Source organism: Egretta garzetta, unplaced genomic scaffold, assembly GCF_000687185.1.
Source record: "Egretta garzetta isolate BGI_Z169 unplaced genomic scaffold, ASM68718v1 scaffold5, whole genome shotgun sequence".
NCBI lineage: Eukaryota > Metazoa > Chordata > Aves > Pelecaniformes > Ardeidae > Egretta > Egretta garzetta.
Window position 1 is genome coordinate 3542916 of NW_009259707.1, and position 16225 is coordinate 3559140.

Genomic DNA, 16225 nt, shown 5'->3' on the forward strand with positions numbered 1-16225 from the left:
TTTTATCTGGACTAACTTCTTCAACAGTCCCCTATTCAAAAGCCTTTTCACATTGATTCATTTACAGTTTATTTGGAGAAAATAATATCAGGTGAAAGATTATTTAAGAGAAAAATTACAGATCAACCATCCTTTTTTGTCTGAGTCCAAGACTGTAAAATTTATCATCATCTCTATCAAAATCTGCAGGCTGCATCCCATCATGACAATGGGAGCATAGGCTTGAGAAAAATACATATTGCTGTGAAACAGGAGATTAGACAGTGATAGCGTCTGTGCTGTCCTTCCAAATTGCATTAATGTCTTCTCCCCATCAAAACCTATGCTCTTTCTACATCTCAGAGGTTTTGGGTTTCAGGATAAAAGGAAATAATTTTAATTAACCACAGTGCTTTTAAGACCAAGAGGTAAATCACTCTGCAAGGATCAACTTGTGCTCTGAGTCCCACCAGCTCTATCTCAAGAGGAAGCAGAATGGCTGGCTTTGAAAAGGACAATTTTCTATCAGCCACATTGTAAGGGGTGTTTGGGCCATCATCTCCTTCGTCTGTATGAGGTTGGTGTCAGGCATGAGCTAACTCCATGTCTTTGCTACCTTCACTCTGCTACCTTTGCTACTGCCAGGAACCATGTGCCTGACAGAGATGAGGCTGGCCATTTCTCCGTACTGCAAACATGACAGCATCACTAATGTCTAGGAGCATTGTGACTGAAATGATAACATAACATTGAAGGTTAGGACAGATGAATGCTTACTCCCAGATTATTCAAAGGCCTCCGAGAGCAGTTTTAGGATAAGGAGGGAAATTGAAGTCTATTTACCATTTCCTTGAGACTTGGTTTCAGGGTTCTCAAACTGAGGAATGTCTCACATGGAATTAGTGCCTGCCCACGAGCTTTGCCACAGGCAGGTAGAAAAACAAAAAAAGATGAAGTCTCTCTGGACTTAGAAGGAGGTGGAAACAATCAAAGAAATGTGGTTTATCCACACTACTACTTTCAAGAGCTGGCTGTAAGTAATCTAACCGGTGGCCCACAGTGTGATCTGGACTTTGGGTAACCTGAGTGCAGAACTAGAAATTAAGTTGTGGGTTAGACAGGTTTTAATCAAGCAGCTTTTACACTTGTATTAGCTCTGTATTTTTGTCCGTCCCCAGCCCCTCCTACCCTTGCAGAAACCATTCCCAGCCTTTAGTATCCTTTCTGAGGGCAAAACTCAAGGAAGCCTCTCCATTCCTTTGGGGCAAGGTACCTCATTCTTTAAGATATCCCTTTGAGAAAGCTAATGAAAGGAGGGTAAGATTTAGTGCTGGTCTATCTCACTCAACATAGGTTAGGTGGTATATCACAAAGAAAAAAATGAACTGTGACACACGTCTACCTCATAAAAGTACTCATCGTGTAGGTTTGAACTGGTTTGAACAACTACTGCTGTTTTGTTCAAAACTGTAGCTAATCACAAACTGGGGAGGGTTACCAATAGAAATGCATGGGTTTTACCTATTTTGCAATGCATGACAGTTTTGCAAAACAGTTTAACCCCTTCTGGCTTCTAGTACTACTCTAGTTTTCCTCCCGAGCTATGCTTCATACATTTCGTTTTTGCAGTCACTGGTTTAAATGTGTTTGCCAGCTGTGGTACACCTGCCAGCCACGCTTTCTATTCTTAGCAGGCAGAAACATGTACCATACAATGCTGCAAATAAAGTTGGGGAAGGGGAAGGCTTTCATTGCTCTCAGTTATCTCTCAAAGGGACAAATGATAAGAGCTAGGGGGAATGTCCATACCAATGCATTTTTAGCAATGCAAAGGGTCATCTCATTTCACCAAGTGTAATGACCATACAGTGATCTAGCCATGTTCAAAACCTGGATGAATTATTATTTCGGAATCATATGGCTGCTTTTTATTGCTCTATTTCCTCCACCTACCTGTCTCCATGCCACCTCACATTTTCCTCTTTTTTCTTAAATTTTTCTGTAAAAATTTTATTCATGTTTTTCATACTTTTTCTTCTGCGTTTCCTATTGGGCATTTTATTTTGGATTTCTTTTTAAGTTTTCCCTTCATAGTTCCCTCCATCCAGTAATTTTTATTTTCTCTGGTTTATTTTTTGACTCTCTTTTATGAATTATGACTCAGATCTCTTTTCACTAGTCTCTCTTCTCTGTCTTTCATTCTGAGTGACCAGTGGGAGTACATAAATTCCTTAATACATGTCTCTTTCTGTACTGATTCACATTTCTCTCCTTATATAGCCTTTCCTTATCAAATCACTCATCTCATACCTCAGTTTTCTTTATTCTTTCTCCATGGTTGTTATCTTTTTGCCTCATATTTCCAGTGCAAGTTTCTGTTGAGGAATTCCATCTTTCTCCACTGTGGCAGTTTCTTCTCACAGGTCCTTGCTTTCTGCTATATGTTTTCCTACCCTGAATTTTCCCCCTTTCTCTCTTTCTCCAGCCACCTTCTCCCCCATCAGTGTTGTTCCTCTTCTCCAGCAGTACCTGTGTTACCTCAGGATCTCAGGCTGCTCAATTGCTCTCATATATTCCATGTCAATCCTCTCCCACAACACTTCTCTTCCTGACACTTACTAATGGCAATAAATGTGGCTTCTGAGACCTCCTTCCACAGTCCTCCAAGATCAGTAAAAGTAGGGTCTAATATAAGATTGCTGTTCAGAAGTAGTCTTATTTCATCCATTCTGTCTTCCTGAAGGCCCAAAAGGACAAAATTTTGGAATATGCTTTGTGAAACAGACATTTCAGTGTCTCCAGAAAGTTGGAAAACACATGGGAACAGAACAGTCTTTATAACTTTATCTGTCTCTGATGGGGGGTACCAATTAGGTGAAGCACAGAAGTAGTCAAAATGTGAACAACAGAGGAAGGAAAAGTACTCTTTGGGAAATCTGCTTTTGTGGTTATTTTGTATGACAGAATATGGGGTTGGGTTTCGTTTACTAACACTTCAGTGCTGGTTTCTCTTTGAGCTCCATTTGTATTTAAGAGGCCTGCACAATAGTAGCTAGAAACACATCTGAATATTTGTACTACTCTTTCAATGTGGAGAATTTATCTCCCTCTTTTTATGTTCTGTAGTCTTTACACAGGACTTCATACAGGACCGAGTAATTCCAATGAGAGCAAATTAAATCCTATTAATGTTAGCCATTCCTACATAACTGAATTTGTGCCCCTGAGAAGGCTCCCAGCTGTTCTCCTTCATGATGCTCCTGTTCCCATCATGACACTGCAGCAGCTCTGGGATGTGGCTGTCATGCTGTCAGCATAGCAGGCCCTTAGATCAACATAAGATTAATCTTACTGCAAAAATCTTTGACTATGTCAGGCCTGGCTCTGTGTCTGGCTCTGTCTCTCTCAGAAGACTATAACTTACTCTCTTAACAGTTGCATTTGAACTGTGTTTTCTGTCAATGTGGGATAAAGAAACAAGAGGCCTGCATGTAATTTGGATTTTTCTAAGTATCTCATTTCAATCTAATGTACTGTTGTGTAATTAAGCCAGTAAGTCTATATGACCAGCCCATTTCGGGACTTGGTCTGCTATCTCTAAGTCAGTGACAAATTCTGGTTTCCATTGCTTGTTCAGAGATGATAACAGTGTGATTTACAGGTATAAGTAACAAATGAGATCAATTAAAAAGACTAAGAGTGGCACCTGTCTAAGTGTAGGGTTGCACTAAATGATTCCCACATCTTTGTTTCCTGTAGGACCCTGCATTTGCAGCCTCTCCTCAGGAGGGTTAACAATGGGAGAGTTGTTTCTTAATGCCCATGAACCAAGAAAGCGGGCCTTATCCTGCGGCCCAGGGATATGATTATTATCTCTGAGTGAAAACAACAGCCGTATTTTTCAGCTCCATGTGTACAAATGATCCTTGTGTTTCATATAGTTCTTGACTACAGCATCTTGGATTGCCCAATTTGTTACAGGTCTGTACTGTGAGCTGCCTTTGTATAGCTGAGCTGAACCCACAGTCAGGTACATGTCCCTCTTTGTTTGTGTACAGTTCTCAACATTTTGTATTCTTAAAGACATTTCTAAAATATTTAAAAGTTACTGCAGTCTTAATAAATTTTCAAATAATCTGACCTTTTTTTTTTAATTGTGGCAGGGAAAGTATACAATTTTAAAATTAACAGAACCAGTTCTGTGATATTTCCATTCCTTCTATCTCTATTATTGTCTAATGAAACTTAACGATCTTTTTATGACAGGTCATATTAATACAGAAACTCCTTAAAGACTGTGCTTAACATGAATGATGAAATCTCTACTTCTATTTCTATTATTCCAGCTAAAAGCTTAAAGGTACTTCTGCAGTTTATTAGAATATGTACTTCTTTGGACACTGGAACCTCAATTCAGTTGACTAGTAAATATTTGTTATGCAACGCCCTGCCAAGGGAAAATCATGGTTGGAAGTCAAGAAAACAGGCTTTTTATGACAGCTCCAAGAAGAGATATCAGGTCATCCAAGAGGTCCAAGAGGTGAAAAAGATATGGGCTACTTAGTTTCCTTGCTCCCTGTTGCTTTTTTAATAACAGCTTCTCCGGTGTTGCATAGTGGCAGCAATCCCCTTCATTTGTTGGCCTTGGAGTTCAAGGAAAAGGATCATAGAGTTTCTCCTCTCGGTATGTATATTCAGGGTCTTGGGGGTTAGTGTTTCTTTGTACAGTCTTCTCCCCAAGTCAGAAGTATTCAGTTCAGACTGTTTCTCCTCTACCTTTTAGATATGCCTGGCTCCTCCGAGGCATGGTCAGAAGCTTATACTTCTGCTGGCATAGTGTCTCTCACATTAATACATCATCTCATTGGAATGGAAATTCCAGGTGAGGAACCCAATACTTGATCTCAGAAACCAGTCCTTACAATGTCTGAAAGAGAAATTTCAGGTTTTGTGCTGTTTGGTTACTGTTTAGATTTGAAGTGGTGAGTATCATCTGTGTCCCTAGAGCTCTTCAATCTCGGTCACCAGTTAAATTTAGGCTGGATCGGTGAGTACTGAAATATATTTAAGCTAACACTGTTTAGACTATCTTAAAGGAAATGCACTCTGAGTTGATACTGGAGGATTAGTATTTCTGCGTGCTGGGTTCAGCTGCGGTAGGGTTAATTTTCTTCAGAGTAGCTAGTATGGGGCTGTGTTTTGAATTCGTGCTGAAAACAGTGTTGATAACACAGGGATGTTTTCATTACGGTTGAGCAGTGCTTGCACAGAATCAAGGTCTTTTCTGCTTCTCACCCCACCCCACCAACGAGCAGGCTGGGGGTGCACAAGAAACTGCGAGGGGATACAGCTGGGACAGCTGACCCCAACTGACCACAGGGATATCCCACACCACATGATGTCATGCTCAGCATATAAATCTGGAGGAAGAAGAAGGAAGGGGGGAGGTGTTTGCAGTGATGGCGCTTGTCTTCCCAAGTCATCGTTACGCGTGATGGAGCCCTGCTTTCCTGGGGATGGCTGAGCACCCTCCTGCCGCTGGGAAGCAGTGAATGAATTCCTTGTTTTGCTTTGCTTGTGTGTGTGGCTTTTTCTTTACCTGTCAACTGTCTTTATCTCAGCCCACAAGTTTTCTCACTTTTACTCCTCCAATTCGCTCCCCCATCCCACCAAAGGGGAATTAGCAAGTGACTGGGTGGGGCTGAGCTGCCTGCTGGGATTAAACCACAACATGCTGGCATATCCTCCTGAGAATAATCTTCCAAAAAACCCCCCAAACTTGTCACCCTCTTTGAACAGGTTGAATTAAATCTAAGAACTAAGTGGTGTGAATTAACTTTATATTCCTAGAGCTATTCCCTATAAGTAATGGTGATCACATACATTGGCAAAGCAGCCCAGGGGAAATGGCTGCACTGATGCCCATAGTGTGCCTGTGCAGGGAGTTAGAGAAGCTTTTTATTAAAGGTCTGTCAGTCTATTCATGCTGATGAATTTTCATAATCATTTACTCACTATATTTTGCACCAGTTTGTGTATGCCATTTGCACTGCAGTCGTAATCCCATGCTTATTTGTACTCTGCAGACTCGTGCAAAACTACGGGCAGTATTACTATGAAATAGGCCTGATCCACAAAAAGCATTACAAATATGGGATGAGAAGCAAACTGGGAAAAAGCAATTGGATTGGGTGTGATATTGGCAAATATTAGTGTCTTCTGTTCTTCTTCGAAGGGTTCAATATATAGTCACCGTTTCTCCGAGAGTGCTGAAAATATCCTCTCCTAGAGGATCAACTTCTGGAGAGGAGTGGAAAGCATTATCCATTGCCATCTAGTCTTCCAAATTCCCAGAAAGATACCTAACATGTCCCTGAGTTTTTAATGACACAGACACCTCCTGGGAACTAGGTCTGAAGTTAATACCTCATTTGCCATCCTGTGCTGAGGAAACATTTTATATCACTCAGTTGGGACTGGATTTTAACCAGAAACTTAGGTGTGAAAGTCCCAAACCCCATTAGTAATACTTTGTGGTGTCCCAGAACCTAGGTTTCAAACTTTTTATAAGTATCACCGATTTGAAATGCTTTTAATGTTAATTTTTATGGAATTCCTACATTTACATATTCTCTTTTTATTTAATGAGCTGACAGAAGATATTCCTTGTCCTAAAAAATTACAGATGTTTCAATTAAAGTGTTCAATTAAAATTTTCCAAAATAAATTGAATTGCTGACTGTGGCCATGCTCAATGATTACACATAACTGGCCTCTCAGGGAATTGCTGTAAGTTACTCTATAAGGTATTCTTTAGCTATCATTTAGTGAGTGTTATTATTATCATTTGCTGAATTATCTAAAGCTATCTTCAGGCAGACTTAAATTACTGTATTTATTTTTTTAAATAGAAGCTATTTATTGCACTTTGCTCTTTAGCTTACCTGCTTTTCCCTGTTGCATCAACATCCTTCCAAGAGATTCTTACTCTCCTCACCCCATTACAGCAGCTTTTCTAAAGCAAATCTCCAATTATAGAGGAGATTTCTTGGCAGTACATGCTCTAAATGAACAAAGCTTTTAAACAGGTTGATTGGTGAAATAAACTGAGTTATGATCAGTTTCAAAAGGGGGCCAGTAATATAAAAAAAAAAAAAAAAGGCTGCTGTTAATGCAGTAGGACTAGCTGGGTGGGGGTTTATTTGGAAAGGTGGATTTATTGTGGGAGAAGGGCCACAGCAGGGAGAAGGTTGGCCTCTCCCTTGATTAGCACTGCGTGGTGGTCCAGGAGTGGGGTCACACTGTTAGCCAGAGCTTGCCCCGCCAACACATCTTACGGCTTCTTCCAGCCCAGGGTGCTGAGCAAAAACACAACACAGAGGCCAGCCCTGTCCCAGGGAGGCCACTACCTAAGGGAGGCAAAATTGCTACACCTCGAAGCACGAAAAAGCAGCCCTTTCTGAGAGGAAACCTCAAGTGTTCATTTTCTTGTTTTCCCCTGGGCTCACGATTAAGATTTCACACAAGTTACTGCTGATTACGAAGGGACGGAGAACACCTCTGTGGCAAGCGAGCACTGAACTTCAGCCACTTACTGTGTGAGTTAAAGCAACAGGGGCTGGCCCACCACTTCCCTTTGTGGCTCTGTTTGAATTCAGTTGATTAATGTTGTATGTGCACGTCTATTGAGGCACCGCATTTAAAGGGATTGTTTACCGTAGCCTTGTAATCAACCTGCCTCAGCAGCACCCTATTACCCATGATAACAGGGCTGCTGCAATTTGGGTCTGAAAGAAAACCGCCTCAGATGGGCTCTCGGATGCTTTAGTGCTAGTATGCTGCCCTGTTATCTTCATTTGTAATTTGTTTTCAAGAACAGTGATTTACATTTCAGTTGGATTACACCTTTTAATGTATCACAAACGTAAAGTGGCTGCAGTGAAAACTCACATCTCCACTAGATTTCAAACGATGCATTTGAGGCTTCAGTGGAGAGGATTACAATTAAAATCAAAAGCTTGCTCATTCTTTTAATGATGCACGCTAACCCTTTGTATACTAAGAAGCCTATCGTGGTGCTATACAATCACGATTTTTTTTAGGGATATGAAATAGCTGTGTGCGTTCTGCCTTATCATCTACTACACCCAAATGCAGTTCTTCTGAAAAGGAACACATCCTGCACAGAGTTCAGAGGACAACTTAACTTGAAAAAAAATATAGAATAACAGATAAAAAAGGAATGAGGAGAAAAAACAAACAGTTGGGTTTGGGTTTTTTTTTTTTAATGTGAAACATATTTTAGTAACAGACTTCATTTTCCTAAAGTAGTTATTGCCAAGATATGTAGTTATGAAGACTTCTATTGAAAGCATAATGGTACGGGATGAAGTGCAAAAAATTAATCAGTGTGGTATTTTTCTTTCAATGAACATTACATGAGCAAAGAAGTTTATTGGTTTTGTTCTGCTTTGATTTTGGGTTTTTTTTTTAATCCTGTAGTTTTCTCACAGCAGTAAATTTTCAAAAATCCATATTTATTTATTTTCTTCAGCAATTCAGAATAATTTCCATCTAGGACTTCTTCTGTCACTTTAGATGGATTTGCAAATAACAGACATTTATGTTCCTACTTGGGTCTTAACTGTGTTATTCTTCATCTAGAAAGTTATTTAAAATTCTTATGGGGCAGACTTATGGCAAGACTGAAACTCAGATAACGCATGGCAGAAATATCTGGGGGACAACCTTCACCACAATGTTCAAAAGCTTCTGCTCCAAGCCAAAACCTCACCTGGGCTCAGGCAGCCTAACAGCTTCTCTGTACCCTGATCCTCTCCATTCCTGTCAGGGTGGGACCACCCCTCATCCCAAGCTTTTCTCTCTGTCTCCTTGAGGGTCTAAACTCTATCCCAGGGTAGAAAAGACTCAAGACTCCACAAAAATAGGATGAGAACTCTCTACAGCAGATGCTCCTTGCCTTCCACAAAAGAACTACCAACTACCAGCCATCAGGTGGTGGCGCGGTAAGGGCCCAAAGCACTGTCTCCAGTGAGGTGGTGAGGAATTGGGGAAGAAAACAAAACTATAATGGTTAAACAGTGCAATTTCAGCAAACCAAATGAAAAGGGTTTTATTTTCCTTTTCTAAGATAACTGCAACCCTGGAAGACACCATTTAGTAACCTGTATAAGAGCTCCTTTCCCAGGCTTTGGTACATGAATATCCAGTCCCCTACAACTTAGTAGAAGTCATGGCAATACATACCATTTCTTGGGTGGAGATTTGAATGCATTGTAGGAAAGATGGCAAGGACCTCTCAATTACTTCTGAGAAATCTGAAATATGTTGTTGAAAAGATTCAGGCTATTCCATCTAAATTTTCTTACTTTAAGAAAAAGTATCTTTTATCAAAGCTGGATAGGTACATCCATAAATAATATTTAAGATTGAATCAAATGTCTCAGTCAAGTCAAAGTGGTTTTAATTTCAATCTTTTGCAAAAAGAGAGATCAAACCACTTTTCTAAAATGAAATATTCCTTGTATCTTGAAAATCAAAACTTCTAGTTTAACATTTGCAGAAGAATAGACGGGATTCCCCTCTCCGAACTGAAACCTTCTGAAGGAAAGCATCTAATGAAAATAAGTCTTTGAGGTTTCTCTATATTCAGTGAGAAGAGAGGGAAAATCATGCCGACCTGAGGTTTCCTCATACTTAAGCTGACCAACATTTTGTGAAGAAAAGGTTCTTGCCTTAATGGTAGCCCAAAATAGAGTTTGCAAACACAGCTCACACACAACAGTCACACAGATTTTGGCAAAACATATTATCCTGATGTTTCTTTCCACCTACTCATGTCACTCTAGTCTTCTTCTGACTAAATTAAGTCTTACTTTCCTCCAGGCAAGCCTTTCTTCTGATATAAACCGAGGTATTCAACAGCACAGAAAGGGCAGGCTAAACCCAGGTACAAAACATCATCACACAGATTACCTGAGGATCATATCACGTAAATCAAGACATTTGAATATTGTTTTTCTTTTTTTCATGTAGATACTTTTAATTCTGATCACATAGAGCATAAAGGAACCTTAAATCTTATGATCAAAACCCAGAGAGTGATTTATAAATGTCATTGAGGTGAGGGGAACCGCAGTTCAAATGCCTCATGCCTTCATTCTTCTCTGTGAGATGATTTTCTGGTTTTACTGCAGTAAGGCATCAGAACCTATCACCAAAATGCGTCACGGAACAGGTAGCTCAGCCTGACCCCATGGCAGCAGTTCAGAGAGTTAGACAACAAAACTGTAGTTTCAAAAGTAACCAAAAGTAGTTTCAAAATTAGTCTGCGTTTTAAATTTTTTTTTTCTTTTTTAACTAAGCTCTTCTCTTTTTTCCATTTTCATATATTTGTACTTTGATACAAAATCAGTTTTGCACTGATAGCTTTAATGATTCTCTTTCCTTTTTAGTTTATGGAAAACCCATGTATCCATTCATAAACTGTCTCAACAAAATGAATACGATGATCTGTGATATTCTGTACTTGATGACATAACCTTTCTCAAAAGAGCTTGGCGAAAGAAATCATGAGGCAGCCATCCCAGACAATTTGCTGGGAAATGTGACGTCGCTTTGCCTGAATGTTATCTTCACATGCCAATCCTGTATGTCTTGTGCCATCTTGTCCAACTTAAAAGCAAGGAGGTTCTGAAGAAGTAGCCCCTGTAAATACCACTGCACGGTTCTCCTTCCCATCACTCATTGTTCTTCAGGTGGGGATTATTAAGTCCTGCCTTCCGCAATCTTGGAAAGGTCTTTCCTAGATTTACCTGCAAGGGATTGTTGTGGTTTAGCCCCAGCTGGCAACCAAGCACCACACACCCATCCTGCCCCCCTGGTGGGATGGAGGAGAGTATTGGAAGAGCAAAAGCAAGAAAGCTCATGGGTTGAGATAAGAACAGATTAATAATTGAAATAGTAACAGCAACAACAATGACAATAATAATAATAAATTGTAATTAAAGGGAAAACAACAAGAGAGAGAGAAACAAAACCCAGGAAAAACAGAAAAACAAATGATGCAACTGCTCACCACCTGCCAACTGACACCCAGCCCATCCCTGAGCAGCAATCCCTTGGCAGAGCAGGGGAAGCTAAAAAACATGCTTGACTGGTGTAAGCACTACTTAGCAACAACTAAACCAGCAGTGTGTTATTGACATTATCGACATCCTAAGTCCAAAACATAGAGTTAGGCCAGCTACTAGGAAAAAAATTAACTCTATCCCAGACAAAACCAGGACAACGATGATCACCTGCATACAGGCCCTGAACTTCATCTGCTTAGTCACCACCGATGTCCTGGCAATCTGACTTGACTTGGGCCACAATGATTTCCCTGTGAACATTCTTCCCATCAGGCAAGGGAAGTTCTTGGAGGAGATGAGATGATGAGAGAACATGCAGTTATAGCCTTCATGTATTAGTTTCTGATTCCATTCTTGACACTGAAACCCAAGGAAGTGAGAGGTGTTCAGTAAGATTTTGTGAATAATACTGGTGGTCCTGAAAAAGCATTAAAAAAGTAAAAAAAATTACATGGCTTGGGTGATCTCAGAGATTTTTGGAAACCTAATAAAATTTGCTCTGAATACCACACTTTGAGCTGAAATAACAGTATTTTGCTTCATTTTTCAATATCTTTTAGACATATTTTAAACATATTTCAGAAAACAATCATTTTCAATTAAAAACCACATTTTATAAATATGCAAATAATTGCTTTATTTGGAGGATTTATCATTATTCTTTTAGCAATGATGAAGGTGAAATGAAGACATTTGGTGCATTTCACCCTATCTAACTCGATATTTCATCTGTAGACAGAGGTTTCACACAAGATTTTTCACACAAAATTTTAATCCATTTCAAATAACCAGAAATCCCCTGACAGGCTATTTCTAAAATTGTCATCAGTCATTGTCCCTATGATTCAGAAGCTACTCTGTTTAGATTGCCCCATTTCAGGCAAAAAATAGTACCCATGTTGCTCCAAATGAGAAAAGGTCATATTCCTAATGGAACTGAATATAAATCCAATATGATATTCATGTTACACATTACATCATTAGCTACAGATTTATAGGGAAAAAAAAGGGAAAGAGCTAATATATTGAAGGTTGTGACATAGTTCTCTTTCTCAAATGCACCTAATTTTTGAAGTTAGGCAGCACTGAATTTCTTCTTATAAGAATATCTAAAGTATTTTTCTTTTAATGGCTCCTTCCTTTAAGCAAAGACTGCAGAGCTGATGAATATTTCATGGGTAGAAAAACACCTACGATACAGGGTTTTACCTACAAAATCTTTAGGGAAAGGGAGAAAATGGCAGGAAGGCGCTGTAAGGACAGTTCTTTTAAGAAGTCTTTGGAAAAGGGTCTCCATTTCATTTTCCACATCAATAACACCTCCTTCACCCCTTAATACTTTCTTCCTTTCATTTTATTCCATAATAGTGTTCAGTCATTTTTGTACTTTTCTTTGTATTAAAGTGTCTCCCGAGCTGGCTAAACCATTTTAAAGCTAAAAATTTAAATAGAAAATTCTGAACTAGGAAAAAAAAGACATCCAAATATAGTGGCTGTAAATTTGTACAAACCTGTTATACAGGAATAAGAATTTTAAATGGATTTCTCCCTTCTTCTACTGTTCAATCCTAATAGAGCTCACTCCTGGATTTCAAGAAGGCATCTACACTTAGAGGTGGCAAGGGTGACAAAAATCCTTTATTTCATTAAAGGCTGTCCCCTCTCAGACATTAGGTGGACTCTCATGACCATGACATGTAGAACTCTTTTCTGACTGATAACCTCTCATAGGCGACAATGACAAAAAACCAGAAAGGAAAATAGAGCCAATAAAGCCTGTTCCAAGGAAAAGTAAGAATATAAATCTCTCTGTAAACTCCACTAACAGCTCTTGTTCTTATATAGAAGTTTCTTTGGTAGCATGATGATTAGGAAAAGCATAATACCAAAGAAATTGAGAAACAGTGAGAGAAAAACCCAAATGTAATCCCCCTGTCTACAAGTGGTTTCATCCACTCTTCCTTTGAAACCATTCTTTGTCATTCTGATCTTAGGCTTGGATGCCACATGGCAGAAAGTAGCTGACTGGGTTCTCAGCTACTAAGATGGGAAGTCCAATATTCAGATTACAAATTTATACTTGCAACAAAAAAAATAGTGCATGGCAACACTACTAAGCTTTTAACTGAATGAAATAAAAGCCTAGAAAAAAACCTATGGAGCTGAAGGCAATGTTCCTCACCCAATCTAAGACTATACATTAGATGTTTAGACACTTAAACATTGGATGGCTAGGCCAACCCCCTTTCTTCTGGGTTTTTTAAGGCAACCAGTGTATATTAGATTTTTTAGACTGTCAGTCATTCTTGCTGCTTTCTTTACCTTTTCTCCTCTTTCTTAGGTGGAAATTAGATACTGGAGTCAGTATTTCTGGTATTTAATCTAGAGTTGGGAAAAATCGCACTGGATTCCTCTGCTTTTACTTTTTAGGATTCTGGTAGTCTTGTGAGACTTCATATTTAGCTGATTCTCTACCTTGCAAACTATGCCTTCTTTCAATGCACTGGTTTTTGGTGTCTTTTTTTTTCTTCTTTTTTTTTCAAGACTCCTGCATCCTGAAAACGTGACCTACCATTTTGTTTTCCAAAATGTGTGACCTTTCATTTAACTGAAAAGCACCAATGTTGTGCAAGTGAGCCCGTCTGATTGCACAATACAGATCACTTGCTAGAATTTTTCTTTGTTATTTAACATGCCACAGCTGCTCATATTATCTGCAGACTTCACCAGCAAGAGCTTTTTATTTATTTCCAGATAACTAGTAAAGATACTGGATAGGCCTGGGTCAAGGATAGTCCTGTTACAGCTCCTTTCAGGATTTAAATTACCACAATTTATTCTCCATCTGCAGTTACTTTTTCTGATCTCTCACTTGGTAAGTGTTTAAGGAATTTACTTTGTATAGTGCACAAAGGCAAATATTTTAGAGAGGTCTTTTTTGAAAATGCAATAATGTTGGTCAAACAAGATGGAAATCTCATCAGACGGTTGTATCAAATTTGTGCAACATGAACTTTTTTATATAAAGCCATGTTAACTTTTGTTAGTTAGGCTACTACCTTTTAAATCTTTCCTAACTGCATCTCTGTCTATCCTGTTCGTGACTTAGCTTGTAATCAGTCAGCCTAAATGACGTTTGTAGTGATTTAGATGATCGTTCTGCTTAATTTTTTAAGGTACTGAGACTCCTGTTGTGCTACATCCCTTTAAATCTCCCCCACCATTCCAAATTGTTTTCAATACCAATATTTCAGAAATTATCTTGTCTAGTATTTTAGTATTTCTCAGTATAATTTTTATGGTTGTATACATTCGGGTATGCCTTTTTCACCTGATAGTGGTTTTGTTTCTGAAAACTTTTTTGTTCTCTGAAAATGTTTTTTTAACACAGTTTCAAAGACTGTGTACTTACAGGAGGGCAGTTGCCATCTATATCTGCAGCAGAAATATTTGAAACTTTAGAAATTACTTTTCCTTTTCTTCTTCTCCTTCTCCTTTTTCTTCTTCTTCTTCTCCTTTTTCTTCTTCTTCTTCTTTTTCTTTTAATGGATATTAAGGACAAAAGCTTAAATAAGTCACTCATTAAGGCTAGCCTTTTAAGCTTTTAAAAACCAGGATCTGGAAAAGGTTACCTTCTTAGTGCAATCTTTTATATTCCTGCTTTTCTTTTGTAAGTATATGTCTTAACTTTAAGTGTGGTAAAATATAAGGTATGTCATAAAATATACAGTATGTCTGAAATAATGTTACTGTGGGAAATGTTATTTCCTGACTCTCAAGTGCTTGAAATTGTCACCTTCCCAACACATTTTCTTTATGTATTCAATTGCTCGCTCTCTCATTTGTTCATTTTTGCACCTGTGAACACCCAGTAATATTTGGTTGGACATAAGCAGCAGGGGGTACCCACTTAAGTGAAGAGTCAGGAAGTTACTTTGACTTCTGGAGGTAACAATTCCATACTGGGGTTTATTTATGTTTTCCTGTCTAGGGAATGTCCTCTCTTTGGAGGCTCATGTCACAAAGGTAACTGAGGGGTTTTTTGTGCTGCCATCTGTCTGCTGAATGTAACTGGAATTATGATGTAAAAATATTACTGCATTTTCAATTCCAGTTGGTCTTCTATGAGGCTTCAATTTTGCACTGTCTTTTGCTGCAAGGAGTTAGGTAGATAGAAATGACTGTTCTGAAGGGTATTTTGAGAAAGTGAAAAAAAAAAAAAAAAGACTTGGATAAACCAGTGTGAGTTCAGTAGTGGGGCTGGAGCACTTGCACCATGAGGAATCGCAGAACAGCCCAGGTTGGAAGTGACCTCAGAAGATCATCTGGTCCAACCTTTTTTGAGAAAAAGGAGAGGCTGTGGGAGCTGGGCTTTGTTGGTCTGGAGAAGGGACAGCTTTGGGGGAACTTCATTACTATCTTCAGCTACCAAAATAGAGAAAAGGAATCCAGCTGCTTCTTGTAGTTGCACAGCTAAAGGAAGAGAGGCAAGGGACACATGCTGCAGGAAGGGACATTCCCACTGAGTGTAAGGAAAAAATGTTTCCAAGAAGCGTGGTGAAAAAGAGACATCTTTACAGGTACTCCCAACTCAGCTGGACAAGACCCTATCAACCTGCTCTACCTTTGAAATCAGCCCTGTTTTGAGTAGGGTGCAGGACCAGATGACCCATATGGGTCTTTTCTAATCTGCGTTACTCTGTGGTTCCATGGCAGTTCATAACCCAGTGGAGACCTGAACGGTTTTAAAGATTAGCCTGTTCTGCTGAAAGGAACTCACCCTTCAGATAGCCCACCAACTGGCCTTAAGTTATATTTCAGTTCAGGATTTCAGTGCAGAGCAGGTAATGAGAAGGCCTGATGCTGGATCCTTCAGCAAAGCAGGAGGCTTACTCTCTGAAACAAGCTCCTTATGCCATTACCCTCAGTTTCTTCCTCCTGCTTATGACCCTCAACTTGTCTTTTGCTTTATATCATACTTCAGTTCTGCACATACTTTTCTCTCAATTCCTTCTGTAGATGAATCACCTCTTCAATGTCTCTAGGACTACTCACATGAGTAAAATTTTTAGGACATGATTGAGTTTTTTCAG